At 37.8% G+C, this 12,613-nt stretch overlaps 1 protein-coding gene across 1 annotated transcript in view; it reads left to right on the top strand.

Moving 5' to 3' along the window:
• Window positions 1–12,613, top strand: part of LOC134219303 (uncharacterized) — a 621,614-nt gene that overhangs the window by 276,509 nt on the left and 332,492 nt on the right. The gene's annotated exons all lie outside the window — the stretch shown is intronic.

Raw genomic sequence — 12,613 nt, 5'->3', positions numbered from 1 at the left:
TGCACCACAAACCTAAGTTTGAGACGGTGATCTTTCATAATGTCCCTGTATTTATTCTATTGGGCGCAGTTCCAGATTGTTTGGAGTTCAGATCTTTCGGCACGGAATCAACATCATTCGTCTTATGCCGCTCTAGCACGTCCTTCGTGTAGTGGCATGATGACAAATTCGGCCAGAAGATCGTTGGCCTTCAGGAGCAGGATAAGTCGTTTTCGGAGACACTCTTCCAAATGCACCTGTCCATTCATGGTGCTGTCTGGCCCCAAATGGCTGGAGTAAAATACGATGACGGCAGCCACGGAGATCTGACAAGAAGAGGCCGAGGTTTGATGTTCACCGATTGACATGCTGCCCGAGCAAAGGCAGATAACTGAAATGATATTAAACTGATAACACGCTAAGTTATCCTTATTATCATTTTGATATTTAGTTATCAATCATGTGATTAACTGATAACTGAATAATAACAAATTTTATTATCAATACAAATTTTCCATTTTCTTCAAAATATCGCGTCGTTCAGGTATCGTGCTAAGCATTCTATTCTTGTAAACAAACTAACTTATGGAAACATCTTCCCTAGGGACATATTTTATGGTGAATGGTCATCCCAATATATTCAACACGAGGTAAAACTTTAACAAAAAAAAACTGCAATTCTTTCTTTAAACAGATTTACCCTACATAATAGGATTAATATTAATCCAGCTTTCCATTCCAACCATAATGGTGGATGTTTTAAAAAGTGTAACAAGAACTGTTTCCAAACACTGAACTAAAATTTTCGTTTAAGCAAACGATTATTTTCACCGTTACCAACGATATCCATTAATTATATTTATTTCTCTGTCAACAAAGCAATTTACGCAAGAGTTCAAGTTTTCTTATTTGTTTTATACTATGCTTATTAACTTAACTTTTATTTCAGGTGTCGTTGAATAATGAAATAGAGGAACTGTACCGGTTTTGGCCATGTTCCTAATTTGGCCAATTTTTCGAATAACTCCAAAAATAAAGCAATTCGCAATGGTTTTATTAGTTCCAGCAAGAGATATATCCTTCACGCTTCAACGCTGCTTTCAACTGATCGAATATTTTGGAAAAATATGTATTTTTTAGGGTTGGCCAAATTAGGCACTAATTTCGCCAAAACCGGTGCACTTCCCCTATGTATGTATCTGAGAACCAATTCAACTACAAATTAGTACTTAACATGGCCTTGCAACTCCCGGAACATATGATCCAAGACTAGGAACAAGAGAATGTGCTCATTCAGGAATGGTGAACACTCTTTACTAACCGCCTACTTTGCATAACAACGTCTATATATAAAAAAGAGTTTGCACTTGCTTTCCGACAATATAATTCACGGACGGCAATATAATTTATCTTGGGATCCGCATTGTTCATATTTAGGGTAACGGGCGGTAATGTTGGCCCTGGATGTAACATTGGCTCATCGCGCAAATTAATCAATATTTCAGCGATAATACGTCAATTTGTAGGGAGATATTAATTATTAAAGTGTATCAAACATATATCTGCCTCATAACTCTAGATTTATACACTTCTTAAACTATTAAAACCAATTATCTTGCGTGAAAAATCACTTTGACTCGGTTTTTAGGAGCCATGTTTCGTTGACTTATGCAGGCTGGCTGTGCTAGAGTTTTTCTTTTGCCCAATTAAAGAGTTTTATGAATGAACATACCTGCTTTCGCACATCAGATGAATGGATAACAACCACACTATGTCAGCTATCATTCTTATTTCACAATTTCCATTAGTATAGCGACATAATTAATCAAAACATTTTTGGACAATACTGGGGGCACCCGTAGCCAAATGGTGGCATGCGCTTTCGATTTGTAGCACTACGTTAGTATAGGTGAAACTCTAAAATCAAAACATTCTCACCAATAACCCGTACTGGAGAAAATAACTGAAAGCTGCAGATGGAATATCCGATGGTTGCGATTAGTTTGCTAAGATTTTTTGTAAAAACAAGTTAATCCACTCAGCGGTTAAGTTTTATTCGCAAATAACATAACGCTAAACTCAACCCACACCAAGCCTCTAGTAATGCTTCATGTATGGTAGGTTTCTGAAATTTATAAAGTCCTTAACGCTCAGACAAGTACCTTCCCACAACCTAAAACGTCTTGTAGTTTGTAAATGGGCCCTCATGATGCTTTTCTGGAATCACGATATAATCGCTTTCATTCGCAGAACATACCAAAAATAATTGCCTACCTTACGGCTTTCAAACACGATTCAAGCAAAAACGGTTCAAGCATCAACCTTTCGTGGTTCGATACACCATTTTCTTCATAATTTCGCCAATTAGTGTAAGAATATTTAGTTTTATCATCTTTTATCATCCATTTCTCATTTAATAATGGAAAGATACAATGGATCGTATGTTTCATTAGATAAAATTTCAACGTCATTTCATGGGAATAATTTCAAGTCAAATTACTTGACAAATACCTTCATCATAATTTAGATTTATTATTGCTTGCAAAAAGTATTTTGATCTGTAAAATGATACCGAAAAAGTATTCTCTCAACTCGGGAAGTTGAAACACGTGAGAGTTTTGAGAGGATTCACAACAGCTGATCGATATAGAGAGGAGTGGAATCAAACGCACGTACCAATCATGAAACTTCAATGCAGGCAGAGTTAAAAACAAGCATCCAATAATTGTATTTATGAATAATTCTCGGGTACTTATTCAAAAGGACGTATGTGATTTTGTAAACAAAGATTCAAACGTCGATTTGTCCAATCTGATGGCACTCCCACGCAAACCAACACCACCAACAGGTAGCCGAAGGCTTCCCCTTCCTGTCTGTGGTGATGGCTTGCATGGGAGTGCTATCAGATTGGGCAAATCGATGTTTGGATCTTTGTTTACAAAATCACATACGTCCTTTTGAATAAGTACCCGAGAATTGTGTAATAATATGGCAGCTAAATAAAATTTCCATTAAAAATTAGAAATTTTCCACAAACAATTAGGAAATTGCCAATAAAGAAATCAGGGTATGAGCAATAAATAAATATAAAACTTCCACAAATAAACCAAAATTTTCATAAACAATTAAAAATTTTCCACAAAACGAAAATAAATAAACACTTTTAAAAGCAAAAAAAAGCAATTATAAAAGAAGAATTTTCCATAAAGAAATGAAAATGTTCCACGAAAAAAATACGAATGATTCAATATTAGCAATAAACAATTACAAAATTTTCCACAAAATAAATATATTTTTCCATAAAAAAATAAAAATTTTCCACAAAATAATCAATAAAGAGCAATAAAAAAATAAGAAAATTTCCATTAAAAAATACAAGAAAGCAATAAAGCTGATGAAATTTTACATGAATTTTAAACGCTTTTAAAGAAGGGGTCATCTATGGAAAAAAAAGCACAGTTTGATTGCTTTTTTATATTTCTTTATGGAAATTTTCTTATTTTTTTTATTGCTTTTTATTGATCATTTCGTGGAAAATTTTTATTTTGTTATGGAAAAAATATATTTATTTTGTGGAAAATTTTGTTATTTTTTATTGCTAATATTGATTTATTTATGGAAATTTTGTAATTATTTCCGTGGAACATTTTTTTTATGGAAAATTCTTCTTTTATAATTGCAATTTTTGCTTTTAAAAGTGCTTATTTATTTTTGTTTTGTGGAAAATTTTTAATTGTTTATGGAAATTTTGTTTTATTTGTGGAAATTTTATATTTATTTATTGCTCATACCCTGATTTCTTTATTGGCAATTTTCTATTTTCTTATGGGAATTTTCTAATTGTTTAGGGGGAGTATTTATTTTAGTCGTAATAATATCAGGTAGTTTGCACACTTATAACTGTTTATGCACAGTACAAAGCAATTAATTGCCTAGAATAAGTTTTACAATTAGCTTTCTTCAGTAGTGCGTTATGCATCATCCCCACGTAAAGCATTGTTTACGTTTTGGAAAAAAGTTTCTTTGAGAGTATCGTGAGAGCGAAAGCAACCCAACTGCCATGGTTTCAACTAGCAGTAAATCTCAAAATTATGCGGCAGCCAATAATTAACGTATGCAATTTGTTTGAAGGCACAACATGAGGGCTAGAACATGTAGCCTTTTTGCAATTGCAGTTTTTAATACAGTTTTCATTTTTCTAAACTTCTTCACTTGCAAATATGGTTAATATTTGGGAAATAAATGATTCATATAATAGTATTTTCGTTAGTATGTCCTTGGTAATCGTGCTATTGGGGAATCGAAAACGCACTCTCACAATCAGTGTGGTAGTATTTTACATGCAACCAATTAGAATTCACGCTCAATAAGATGATTAGATTTTCTCTATTTGTTTGCATGCTGCCTTTATTCAACACAAGCAAAATGACTGGTACTATGAAAAGCAACCCATCTTTATCTTTCTTATATTCGAAATCGACAATCACTCGTCCCAAGTGGGCTGAAAAATTATCCACCTGATAGGGACAAGATGCCGACGTTTTGTCCATTTCTCTCGAGACTTTCGCTGGTTTTAATGAGATATTGCGGACATTCATCGTCGTTTTTCGCTATTTGGCGTCATAACCAAATGTAAGCAAGCCGGCTGGTGGAATAACTCTGGTTGGAAATGCAATATATGAAGATTTATAACGATAAATGTGCTCAACCGTAGCATAATGGGCCAAGGTTTGATCCGTTACCCCTATGAGGAAGCGGAAAATTTTACTGGGAATGCCGGAGAATCAAGAAATTGCAACGATCTGGTGAGATTTGGATAAAACAATCATGCTCGCAATTGGCGAACAAACGTTGCATGAAGAAGAAGAAGCATAAAGATGATATTCGAAAAAAAAATGTACGGGGAAGCACACGAAGAAAATTTTGAAACTCTTTTTAAAAACTCTAAAAGCAATTTAATTAAAAACGGTTAACAGTGAGTGGTCGAAAATTTCTTATACTGTGTATAAAGTGCAATATCACTAAATAAAATTTTAAATCGAAATGAAGTGGTTATTAACCTGAATCTATTATATAAAAAATTTACGACCCCGTACTGCTAACCGTTTTTATTTAAATTGCTTCTAGAATTTTTAAAAAGAGTTTCAAAATTTTCTTCGTATGCTTCCCCATGCAATTTTTTACAATATCATCTTTTCTGTTTCTTCTTCTTCATGCAACATTAGACTGCCAATGAAGTCGATCTAGAGTGCGGCGCCGCAAAATTCTTAACTATTAACAGTTAGAACCTAGGTTTAAACGCAAAATACAAACCCAAGATCGTTATCTACAATCATGAGTCATGAGTTCATAGTTAAGAGACGGTCGACTCATGGAAATATCGAGATATGGAAAAGAAAATCATTTCATCACAGTAACCCGTAAAACAATTTTTGATATGGAAAAAAATGCTTCCATGAGTCGATATCGAGTCATAGAACATCGACTCCTGGAGGTTCGACTGTACATAAGTGATAATGAGTTGAGGTTTCTGTTGTCTCGATTTAACTAGCAAAAGGATATTCTCCAAATAGCAACCTTTTTTCATGGATTAATTCTTCCAGGGACCAGCATTGTTTAAATATGTATATGAAAACATGGAACGTTTCACTGCGAAATTACAAAGTTGTTGCTAGCAACCTAATGATTCACAGTTAGTGAGAAAAACTTACCTGAGCAAGGTCGGGAACGATTGCCTTGTATTTATATATTTATTTTTTTGCTAACAACTGAAAGTATTCAATAAAAGGACGAGGAACTGTATTCGTCCTATTTGATCGCCGGTTTGCTATTTTGAAATAAATTTGGTTAACATGTTTGTTATGATGACTGGTAATTTAACCAAAATGATAACAATTCTAGTTATCAATATAACTGGATAATAAAGTTTGTTATCAATAAGTTATTCATCTTTGCTCGGGTGAGGCGTTAATGTATAATCACTCGCTGATGGTAACTTACTCAAACCCCACATTCCCTTCTCTCTCATAAAAAGGGCAAAAATATCCTCAGGCATACGACGCAACTGAACTCCAAAATAAACCTGTCTCAACATCGTGAAAGTCAAAAGATTGTATAGATTAAATGTTAAACTAAATTGGTACCTAGATATTGATCTGTCAAGAAACATTATAGATTGCAGCAACCAGAGAAACACACATGCTCTAGAGCAGGGCTGCCCAACGTACGGCCCGCGGGCCGGATGCGGCCCGTGGCTTCATTTTTTGTGGCCCGCGGCGTGTGAGAAAAAACGCTTCATAACCGACCCGAAAACTTTTCTATCTGTCATGAGAAGCTCCTTCTCATTATTTATTAATAAATACTGTAAGTTATTACTGATTAAAAGATAAAATCTGTGCAAGAACGGAGTCGAACAATGCAGCACAGGCTAGTTTTGCTGTTAATACAATTTTGGCATTACGGATGAAACCTTTCCAGGACGGAGAGCTTGTTAGGAAATCGGCTGACGGCTTCAGTAGCATTAGTTTGTCGTAAAGCACGATGAAGAGTTACAGTTCTTACAGAAGATTAGAAAACTACGTTGCGTGAAAAAGCCACCTGCTTCTGATTGTACCTGCTCGCAATCGATGAAAATACTTAATGTTAAAAACAAGGTACATACATATAGCTGTCTTAATAAGGGGAGTTTATGATCATCTTCATATTTATCACAAAGGAATTAGAAGTCTTGATCCCAATGAAGGAAACAACTACCGGTATCGACCTGGGGAAAGCTGTTAAGACCTGTATGAACGACCTTGAATTCATTTTTGAAAACTGAAGGCCTAACAACTGATGGAGCTCCGGCAATGATAGGAAAGAACACTGGCGTTGTGACACTTGGAAATTAAAGCAATTTGTTTTTTTTTATCAATAGTTAATCATTTTTGCATTTTTCATCAAAAAGGATCTAGTACAAAAACAATAAATATTCGTGATGTAGCGTCGCTCGTTATTAAGAAAATCAACTTTACCCACGCGTAGAAACTTAACCACCACTAATTCAGAATTATGTGGACGGAAATGAAAGCAGAATACGGAGATTCGTTGTGTTAGTTCGTTGATTAAACCATGATACCTTGCTTAAGAGCGAAGAAAATCACATTATTTTTACAAGACAAAGTTAAACCAATGCCCAAGCTGCATGATCCTGAATGGCTTGGCCTTTATAGTACATGTCACTAAACATCTCAATGACTTGAACATTAAGCTGCAAGTAATGCATTAAGCAAGAAATAAAATTGAAACAATTTGGCACAATTTATTGTTGAAAACTTATACTAATCTTCCCTTATCCGATAGATAACAATTTCTGCAAATTTGTTGAACATGCTGGTAAACTCGAAGCCTTTCGACATTACTTACAAGCCTCTTCGCTAATGTTTGAGAACACCGTTCCTCAATACCTTTTCCTGATGAAAATGCACCTGGAATGTTTCAAATGGAGATAATTGACCTCGAATGCAACAACGAGCTCAAATTTAAATTTCATAAAGATATTTTCTCTCTCCGGAAGTACATATCTGTGTGAACAGCTTTTATCAAGAATGAAAGCAGTAAAAAGTAATTGCTGATCTTCATAATCTGCTTGCGAAATTCGATCACCGATTGTGTTACTTACTGTTACCGTGACCTGCCCTAATTCCGCGCATCGCCTAATACCGTGGTTTTCATTAAAAATCAGAACCTGGCTATCATAGACATCATATTATTTGGTGAAATGTTCAAACTTATTATGTTTGAATATTTCACCAAATAATGTGATGTCCATGATAGCCAGGTTCTATTTTTTTATGAAAACCACGGTATTAGGCGATGCGCGGAATTAGGGCAGGTCACGGTACTTTAAAAGAAAAAGAAAATAAGCAATCACAAAAAAGATTGTTTAAACGCAATTATATTGTATTTAGTTTTTCCTTAAAAAAAATGAGCCATTCTGTAAAACTAAATCCCATTCTGAATAAAATGTATTTTACTTTGATTATTTTGAAAATGTAAAAAATATGTACCGAATATTTCCTGGCCCGCCAGCAAGTGGCCAATTTGAAAATTGGCCCGTGGCTTGAAAAGGTTGGCCAGGCCTGCTCTAGAGCAGTTACAGTAACTAAAATGCAATCAAACTTTTAGTTGCTGCAACTAAATCAGCGTGAGTTGTGCTACTAGGGAATAATTTAACTATCTTATTCCATCCAGCCTCGTAATTAGTAACACCATCGAACTAGCCTTCAACATATTGATGTTAAACTTCTTGACAACCGCCACTTCAACATAATATATTTTGCCTTCCAAACTACTTAATTACATACTATAGTTCTTCATATTTTTCAGATTTCTTTGGAACTAGTTCAACACTAAAACCACCCAGTTCTATAAATTTGAAACTAATTTTAGATGGTCAACTTTTTTCAACTCTCAGACACGCCTTGTGGTATTCCAAACCACAAACCATTTTCCAACCGTTTTCCAGACACGCTTGACGATTTTCCGAACCACTATTGATTTTCCAGCGGTCTTCTAGACACGCTTAGCGATTTTCCAATCCACAATCCGTTTTCCAGCGGTCTTCTAGACACGCCTCGGGATTTCCCAAACCATACGGAAGGAAGGGAAGGGTCGTATATGAACCAGAAATAAACTGAAGCATTCTTCAGCATAGTTGTTCAAAATTTACTGTGCTGTCCTTTTTCCAAATATTATTATGGCTAGAACGATGGCTTAGACCAACTATATCCAAACTATATTTGTGTTGTGACCTCGATGGTCTGAAGAAGCATTGTTTTACGTTGGGTAAGCTTCAAGGGACATCATAACACCATAATGGACACTTTATAGTATTAACAAAATATCAACGACAAGCTAAACAGTCCTTAACTACAGATCTTCCAATCAAAGTTTATTACCTGTATTTCAGATATTAGCCACCCTAGGTGGAAATTAATTACTAGCTATGTCTGAAACTCGATGTGTGCAATTGCACAACAGTCCTCTACGGACACGATACCTGAACGATGATCGTAGAGGACCAACGAACCTTGGAGTTTTTGAAAGGAAAGTGCTGCGTACACATTGTAGTTGCTAGTTGTGAGTGGCCGAGAAACAACAAATTTGCACAGCTCACCAAATGAATAGCTTTCCTGGGATTAGAAAACCATTCTCACTGTACATGATTTGCAGTTTCAATTATTCAAGACCAATAACGATGCCGGCCACGTCCTCATAGTCAATTTAGGATTAGGGGAGAAAAATTAGTCCAACACTCATTGCTACAAGAAACCGAGGAACCCTCTGCATTGGTAATGGATTTGAATAAAATCATTGTCATTATCGGATTGATTACAGTTTATAGAGCCTTAAGGCCTTAAGTCGCGGTATGTTGTGGCACGGTGCCGGCGGTGTACGCGAACGCAACCAACCGGCGCCACATGTCGGGTACATCACCCGGGGATGGAGGGACAAGCGGAGAGCCGCGCTCGTCATCCCGCAGAACCAGAGTACTGGCAAGTTGTGTTTTTTGCGTCTTTGGTGCTCACCCTAGCAGCACACATGTTCTACATTGGTTACTGCAACTCATATGTGACCAGATTAAGTCACCATCAAGTTGTGGTAACCATTTTTGTCTGGCTTGTGCTGCTCGGGCAAGGAGACACGACCATTGGCTCGCCCGCAAGATAGACTTCTTGGTCCGTGTTTCAAGACGGGTCCTGGAGGTACCTCTATTCTTTCACTGCCGATCGACGATCCGCGGCGTCACAGGGGAGGTAACGGCAACGTATCGTACTCGTGGGAATCCATCCCGCGCCGACTGCACACCAAGTGCAGTGCCCACCTTGCGGCACAGGCCTTCGGAACTGAGCGTCGCTACTGTAGACCTGCGCGTCTCCGGGGACGGAAACGCAAAAGCTGTTTCATAATGGATCACAGTGTCCTCGTGCACGGGAGAGACAAGTGCCCTGTGGCACCGGCCTGCGGAAGGCCGGCCCTGCAGGTAAATGTCTCCGCTCGGATAATCGAGTTCAACGGGCTTGAGTCCTAGCCACTTTCACGTACTTTTTGACTCTCTATCCTTTGTGCTTTTCAACTTTCCCTCTCGGTACTTGTTCGCTATCGGTTTCGTGGTGATATTTAGCTTTAGAAGGAGTTTACTTCCCACTTTGTGCTGCACTATCAAGCAACACAACTCCATCATGGAGCGTCCTTCTACCGTCAGTATATCTCTCTACGGGCCTACCACCCTCTCTGGGAGTAAAAAACACAATCTATTTGAACTTGAACCAGCGACCGATTACGGCTCCAGTATTGTGATCTGCCTTATCAGGACTTTTTTGAATAATGAAGCATTCACAAGGGCTCTAAGGACTTATATGGACACGGTGGGTTGCTATCGGATTGATGTACTCAACTTTCATACAATTTGGAAATCCTAGAACATCTGCGTTGGACTTATTTGACTGCTGAAGCATTCGCAAAGGCTCTAGGGACTTATATGGACATGTTGGATTAATGTAGGTTCAAATAAAATTTCATTTATTTAGAGCAACTTTACCACAATCTTCCAGAGGTATTGGAGGCCTTATGGTAGTTCTTGTTACATTATTTGCACAAATCTCATACAAGCGAATTTTATTGAAGAGCCCTGTTGTTCCGTCTGATAAACGAATCATTAAATCATGAAATATGACCAGTTCTATAATTGCCTAAAATTGCACTTTTGGGCCACCTAGTTTTCAGAACCATAGAATGGGGGAGGGTGCGATGGGGAGAGTTTGCATGTACATGAAAGTATATCAAGTATCAGAACGTCGGCTCCAGGGGCACGTTCACCTCAATTTGGGAGATTTGTGCCATCGCCTTCACAGCCTTTCTCATCACGCACCTGACGGAAAAGGAAGTGAACAAAAAGGAAAGGAATATGGATGGGAGAAAAATGGGAAGTTTGGGAAAGGGACCCTTGAAGAGGGCATACAACGTATACAACACGTACAAAAGCTCATAGCTCCTTACCACAACGGGTTATGAACAACAGAATACTTTGAAGGTTCAGGTTTCTATAGTCAATTTCACTTAGTAAGTGTTTACAAAATATTTGGAAACGCAGTTGCGCATAAACTGGGCAGTTACATATCAGATTATAAGAAGTTCCATAATCGGATTCACAACCATCACAGACAAAAGATTCAACACGTTGAATATTTGCCATGTGATAGTTTAGTCGGCAGTGACCTGTCAAGGCCTTGACTAAAACACTGATATTCTGTTTAGACAGATTAGCTAAACAGTATAGCTGCTTGGCTATCTGAACAGAAGTATATTACTAACAGTGCAGTGTCTACCCAGTGAGTGGGACTGTTCCAATCTTAGCTCACGCGAGTAGACACCTGCACCGGCTCTACCTTAAAAGAGGGAGTCGTCAGTGTAACAAACAATGCTGTCCGACATACTTTTCTCCAAATAGCCAGATATCCACTCATCCCGCGAGGGGAAATGTGTTGAAAATGTCCTATAAGGAAAACTACCAGCGAATGTGAGATCACTTGGAGCGAGGACAGTTCTGTCCCAATCAACCATGAGTTGTAACAACGAAGTGTGTGTAGAACTGCGGTTTACAGGATTCTCTTCCATGAAACCGAGAACCCATCGAAATCGGTAAGTACAAGAAAGTGCTTCTTGTTTGAGATGTATGTGTAGTGGGACCACGTCGAAGAGAACTTCGAGAGCAGTCGTGGGAGTCGAAGAGAACGCACCAGTCATTGCCATTAGGCACATCCTTTGAAGATGGTCTAATTTAGACTGAATTGTCCTCACTTCCCCCTTTTGCCACCACACAAGACATCCATAAGCCAAAATTGGTCGTACAACTGTTGTGTAAATCCATTTGATATATTTGGGTTGGGGCCCTCCTTAGTCGTGCGGTAAGACGCGCGGCTACAAAGCAAGACCATGCTGAGGGTGGCTGGGTTCGATTCGCGGTGCCGGTCTAGACGATTTTCGGGTTGGAAATTCCCTCGACTTCCCTGGGCATAAAGCATCATCGTGTTAGCCTCATGATATACGAATGCAAAATTGGTAGCTTAGCTTAGAAACCTTGCAGGTAATAACTGTGGAGGTGCTTAATGAACATTAAGCTGCGAGGCGGCTCTGTCCCAGTGTGGGGATGTAATGCCAATAAGAAAAAGATATTTGGGTTTAAGACCCAAAGTTTTACCAAAAGTTCGTCAGCATTGGTTGAAAGCCATACACGCCTTTTTGACTCTAAACTCAATTTTAGGTGTCCAGGAGAGCTTGGAATCAAGAATTAGTCCCACATACTTTACCTGGTCCGTTACATTGATTTCACATGTAACGGGTGAATACCATTACGGTTACGTTTTTCCGTGAAAAGTATAATAGATGTTTTATTCGGATTAACCGAAAGGCCATATTGGCGACACCAACTTTCAACTGTTTGAAGAGCGTTTTGCATCAGGTCGAATAGAGTAGTAATACACAAACCGACTGTCAATATTAAATACACACTTAATTTTTTCGCCGAGATCTCAGCATTTTTGTTCATTTTCCTGAGGTGGGCACCGCCGAATTTCAGCAATCATGATTTTTG

Source organism: Armigeres subalbatus, chromosome 3 (genome assembly GCF_024139115.2).
Source record: "Armigeres subalbatus isolate Guangzhou_Male chromosome 3, GZ_Asu_2, whole genome shotgun sequence".
NCBI lineage: Eukaryota > Metazoa > Arthropoda > Insecta > Diptera > Culicidae > Armigeres > Armigeres subalbatus.
Note: the sequence above shows the minus strand (reverse complement) of the source record. Positions and strands in the feature narration are given on the sequence as shown.